This window comes from Ovis aries, chromosome 17, assembly GCF_016772045.2.
Source record: "Ovis aries strain OAR_USU_Benz2616 breed Rambouillet chromosome 17, ARS-UI_Ramb_v3.0, whole genome shotgun sequence".
NCBI classification, from domain to species: domain Eukaryota; kingdom Metazoa; phylum Chordata; class Mammalia; order Artiodactyla; family Bovidae; genus Ovis; species Ovis aries.
The window spans coordinates 40,470,518-40,476,850 of record NC_056070.1 but is presented as its reverse complement, the minus strand read 5'-3'; positions in this window follow the sequence as shown (position 1 = coordinate 40,476,850).

The window sequence follows — 6,333 nt, the reverse complement described above, 5'->3', positions numbered from 1 at the left end:
CCATAGCTGCCTCTTCCCTTCTCCTTCTTGTCCCTGGCCTGGCTGTTTTCTAGAAGCCCTGGGTCACTCCTTCCTGCTACCTTACTGCCTTTCTTCCTAATATTATCTTGCCTTATCTTTCCTTTTCTTGTTTTAACTCCCTATTTTGCTAACAGACCTCTTTCATCTGCCTGAGAAAGAATGGAGGTGCCATGTTTAAGAGCTTGAGTATCTAAAAATGTGTGTATTCTACACACATACTGAGTTATGGTTTAGTTTGGTCAAGGGTCCTAGGATGAAAACAGTCTTCGCGCTAAAAGTTTAAGTTGGGGCTTTGCTGTCTGCCACCATCAAGAGCGGCCAGGAATGACTCTGATGCTATTCTGAATCCTGCTCCATTTTTTCAGGATTAGCTTTTCTCTCTGAAAGTTTCTACAATTTTTCTCCTTACCCAAGATGTTCTGAAACTTATGATGCTATGCCGTGAAGTAGGATCCAAGAAAAATATATTGTTCTAGGTGGGCCCTTATCCATATGGGGACGCCTACCCTTCAGTTAGGGCTTCCCTTGTAGCTCAGTCAGTAAAGAATCTGCCTGCAGTGCAGGAGACTCGGGTTTGATCCCTGGGTGGGAAGATCCCTTGGAGAAGGAAATGGCAACCCACTCCAGTATCCTTGCCTGGAAAATCTCATGGACAGACAAGCTTGGTGGGCTGCAGTCCATGGGGTCGCAGAGTCGGGCACAACTGAGCAACTAACACTTACTTACCCTTCAGTTATGGGAAATTTTATTATTTCTTGGGTAATTTACTCCCCTCTGTTTTGTGTGATCTCTTTTCTAAAGGTCCTATTAGTAGGTTCCTGGATGAATTATGTAACATTCTCGTCTTATCTTTTCAATTTATCATTTTTTCCAACTTTACACCTCAGTTCCTTTTACTGAGTGTTTTGTTTACATCATCATATATTTAATTTTTGAGAGCACCTTCTTGTTAAGTGTTCTTTTATTCATCGCTTGTCATTTTTGTATTACAGGCATATCTTCCTTTGTCCCTCACATGCTATTCATCAATCACAGCTTTTTTTTAAATTAATTACTTTTTGGTGCATTGGGTCTTTGCCGCTTTCTGAGGGCTTTCTCTAGGTTTGAGGAGCAGGGGCTGCTCTTTGTTGTGGTGCTCGAGCATCTCACTTGGTGGCTCCTCTTGTAGAGAACAGGCTCTAGGGTGGGCAGGCTTCCGTAGTTGTAGCATGTGGGCTCAGAAACAGTGGCACATTGGCTTTGTTGCTTTGAGGCATGTGGGATCCTCCCAGACCAGGTATCAAACTCATGTCCCCTGCATTGTCTGGCAGACTCTTTTCCACTGTGCCACCAGGGCAGTCCCACCAATTACAGCTTTGAAGTCTGCATCTCCTTGCATTGTCTCTGTTCACCCCAGAACGCTTTTTTGCTTCTGTATTTTCCTTACCATGTTGCAGGTGTTCACCACACGGTTTGTGATTCTTGGACTTCTGTTCATACTGAAGAGTGAAACTCTAAACATTTTACGGAAGATTGTTGGTGTGGAGTACTGATTTGTGAAATCCAAGAGCAAATGTTCTAGGAGAACGCTGGCCTTCCACTGGGCTCCCACCATCACAAATGTCAGGAGAACTTTTCTCTGCCACCATCTCTCTCTGTGAGCGAGGCACTCACTTGATGCCCCTCTTTGGTCTATGGATGGATGGACAGGGCCTGGTGGTGCAGGGTAAGGACAGAAAGGACCTGGGGTCTAACTTGTTCATGTGGAAACCGTCACCCATCCTTCAGGGACCTTCACCTCCCAATGGCAGAGGCTTCAGAGTCTCTGGGGGGACTGACAGGCATCTTCATTCTTGGGTTTGAACTCCTCCTCTGATCAATTAGTTACTCCTCCTTCACCCATTTTCCACCTTCAAACACTCGTCCTTGGCCAAATGTTTGTGGAAATCTCTCCCTCCCTTTGTTCTTGTTCCTTGCAGACCAACACCTTGGCTCACCTTTGTCATTTTAGTGGGCTTTGAAAAACTGAGGAGTAGGGTAAAACATTTATGGGCAAATCACAAGTTTAAGCAGAATTCTAAATTCTTGTGCAACAAACACTGGCTAAAGCATGGGTGGTATTGGAAAGCTGGATGACTACTGGCTAACTACATGAACTAGATAAATTCCTGTAGAATTAATGATTTAAGAACAACAAACTATACTGTTTGTTGAATTACTGACTTAGGCGCTCATCAGATCCACAAATAAAAATCCCTCTGAAACAAACAAATGAACAAAAGAGGGGAAAAAAAAGAAAGAAAAAGGAAGGAAGGTAACAAATATATTATGTGTAGCTATTTCTATCTACCCAGGTTGCCGGATGAAAACATGACTATATTCATCTTTGTACTTTCCTGCATTCTCTAAATTTTATGCACTGTGTATGAGTGTGAATGAGCGCATGGGAGAGGGTTTCTATATCTCTCCCAAGACCTCACCTATAGAGGTGAAATAAAGTCCACAGAATCTGAAAAAAGTGCTTTGATTTAAGAGGCTTTTATTGGGAGCTGGATCAAAGTTACACACCTTAGAGGCATTAATAAGCAGGTAAGTATTACCTGAAAAGAAGCTGTCTTTTTAAAGTTTGGAAGAAGGAAGCATCTTGTGAGAAGTAAAACTATCACATCAATGTTTTTACATTTAATTTGTTCAAAAAACCACATGCCTGATGCCTGCTATCTCACAAGATCCACGAATGGAGCTAGAGGTGCAAAAATCCATAATCCTCTGTTCCGTCAATAGTTGTATTCAAGGGACCGGGTCCATTTGGGTACTATTTCTCTAAATTTAGGAAAATGTGGAATAAAAAGTTGACTTTTTTATCTTTAAATTTATCTTAAAATTTAGTTCAAAATTATTACTATTCCTTTATTCTTACCTCCTGTTAATAATTTGAAAAATTATGAAAAAAATATGAAAAAGACAGAACAGGTCCATTGGTGATGACTGTTTTATCTGGTACACCAAGGGTTAAGCAGGTAGGGTTTTTTTTTTTTTTTTTTGTCTCAAATGAGAAGCAATCCAGGACAGAAAACAGGACCCTCTCTTATATGCTGCTTTTGGCTTCAGATACAAGAACCATTATCTCATCAAATGAGGGGGAAGGTTGGGACTATCATCTCATCGAATGAGGTACAAGGACTGTGCCTCAGTAATGTTACCGAGGGCCACACCTCTCTGCTCTGGCTGGTTTCATGCTCAGGTTGCAGAACAGCTATAGCGTTACATGCAGACACACAACATCCAAAGGAAGAAAAACCCCCACCTCTCTCCTTAGCTCTCTACAAAGAGTGGGGAGACTTCCAGAATGTCTCCTCTGCCAGCTCCTTCCCCTCCTGCCTCCTTGCCTAGAATAGCCTCCCATCCCCCACTAGCTCACCCTGCAAAAGCAAGGGGATTATCCGTAGATCATTCAGACTCAGTTTGGGCACAGTTGGCTTGCCCTGAGGCACCCTGGGCCGGGAGAGGAACAGACACCTGAAAAAGACTGGGCTTCCATTGGGAAGAATGGGTAACAGGTATCGGGTAGGCTAAGGGACGGCGACAGTCTGGTCGTAGAAGCAACACACCACACCTGAAGCAATTTGCAGAACTCACACTGATGCCGGGGAATGCGCACCAGGACTCAGGATGGACTAGGACAAGAAGTCAGCCTTGTCCACCTTAGTGCTGTTGTGTATCTCCAAACGTTCAGGATATTGTTTGATTTCCTCCTCCTCCTGATGCCTACAGGATGAGCCAGTGAATGCGTTTTCCAAAACGGAGTGAGTAGGGTGGGGTGGGTGAGATGAATAGAAGGACCAGTGCTGGAGCCTGGGGTGATGTCAAGCCTCAGGAAGAGCCAGTGACCCACAGGTGACAGGGGGCATATGGACTTCAAAACAGGCCCGAGATGGCCAAGAGGAGAAATAATGAAAGTGAGGTGCTAGAGCTGTCCAGAGTTGCTTCCCAAAACTCAGTTCGTTAGGATTTTTATCACATTTTAAAATCCAAGGCAAGAGAGGTGCGGCCAAAACTAGGATGAGGAACAATGTGGTGTTGAGAGGAAGCAAAGTGAGAAAAGGGCACCATTTCAGTTCCTTTTTTTCTCCCCGAGTCCTTAATAGCTTTAAATGCACACTTTTTTCTTTTAGAGCTGCCCAATCAGGTCCAAAATTGAAGATAATGGTGGGGCAGGCTGAGTTTTTAATTACCTCTGGTGAGTGTTCCTGCACCCTAGGATGGGGCTGGGACAGAAACAGCCCTAGGAAGTGAAGAACGGAGGTCATGCCAAATTCCTCTACGGTATGCTGTTACAAAAGCTGCTATGCACACCAGCGTGTCCACATTTTACTTTCAAGAATAAAAGAACTGACTGACTTCCCTGGTGGTCCAGTGGACAAGAAGCCACCCTGTCGCTCAGTGGTAAAGAATCCACCTGCCAATGCAAGAGACTCCAGTGCAATCCCTGGGTGGGGAAGGCCACCTGGAGGAAGAAATGGCAACCCATTTGAGTATTCTTGCTGGGAAAAATCTCATGGACAGAGGAGCCTGGTGGGCTACAGTTCATGGGCTGGGAAAGAGTCAGAGGCTACTAAGCACACACAGCCAATGCAGGGGATACAGCTTTCCCTGGTCTGGGAAGATCTCACATGCTGCAGAGCATCTATGTCACTGCACCACAACTACTACTGAGCCTGCGCCCTTGAGCCCTCAAGCAGCAACTACTGAAGCAAGAGAGCCTAAAGCCCTTGCTTCAGAAGAGAAACCACCACGAGAGGCTCCAGGTCCTCAACAAAGAGTAGCGCCTGCTTGTTGCAACTAGAGAAAACCTTTGTGCAGCAACCAAGACCCAGCGCAGTCAAAAATAAAACTAAAAGAATAAAAATTGAAAAGAATAAAAGACTTTTTCTGACCAAGGACATGGTAAGGGAGGGTGGTGTTTTGCAGGCTATGTATGACCCAGAGCTTGTCTTTAAAGTCGTAACAGATGAGACCAATACCTGGAATACCAGATACTGACCAATACTGGCAGTCCTGTGGGGTACCTGCTTTCAATAAACAGAGAGAACAGCAGAGCTGCAAATCAGGGGTCTGTGCACACTCCATGCTGGGGAAGGATGAACCAGCAAGAACACTGAATCCACCATTTTAATGGTAAAAATCTGAAGGAAAAAAACAAGTTTCGAGTTCTACCACCTTTCCCTTACCTTTGTGAAATTTCATCACATCTTCACTCACAGCTAGTATCTCACCAAGGCTAGAAACCTATGCAATAAAAATTGATAATGCAAACTAAAATGGGCCCAGAAGAGAGATTTTGAACTATTTCTATTCATGGAAATACATTTGCCTTTTTGAGTCTCCAGTGGTCCTCCCTCAAACAAGTCTGAGGTGAAGCACTCAGAGTCTGCTGCTCACGAAGGACACGTAGCAGGCAGAGTCGGTTCTCAGCTTTTTTTTTTTTTTTAAAGCTGTGGAGCCAGCGTTATAAGGCTAAGGTCCTTCACAGCCCCAGGCTGGAGTGCTCACGGAGACCAGGTGGGGCTGAAAGGTAAATGAACTCAGGTACCATGGTTAAGTTCTCCCTTCCCCACGTCAAACATCGTCTGCCTTTGGTAACAGACTAGGATGTGGTCTGTTAAATACCAGGAGTGCAGTCCCTTGTCATAAAATAGCGTAAATTCCTAAATCCATGTAGTGAATTCCACGTGCTTTTTAATTTCACGTGCAACTTTTTATGTAACTATGGAAATGGTGGCCCAAGACGCCAAACAGCAAATTATACGACCCAGTTTTTTAAATAAATGAAAAAGAAAACTCACAAAAGCAAGCCCATACGGCAGATGTACCAGTACCCTGGGTGTGGTGAGAGTCCACTCAAACCCCAGAGCACGCCTCCGGGGAACGAGCCCGCGCACCTGCACAGGCAGGACCCAAGTTCAGGGGCTTTGTCTCCAAACAACAAAGACCCGCCCTGCAGCTCTCCAGCGGCTTCCAACTGACCCCTGCAGCCTCGGAAACCCCCGCATCCCGCAGAGCCGCGTGCCCCCGCCCCACCCCCACGGGACGCTGTCCCCCCCTGCGGCCCCGCCCCCCCAGCGCGCCACTACCACCAACCCGCCTCCACTCCGGGCCCCGCCTCCGGCCCCGCCCCCTGCGCCCCTGCCTCGACCTTCCCGGCCCACCTGAGCCGCCACCCGACTGTCCCCCCTTCCCCCTTAAGCGCTGCGCCCCTCCTTCGCTGTGTCCCCTTTAAGCGTCGTGCCCCACCCCGTGGAGGCTCCCGCCTCCCACGCTCCCCCCGCCTCG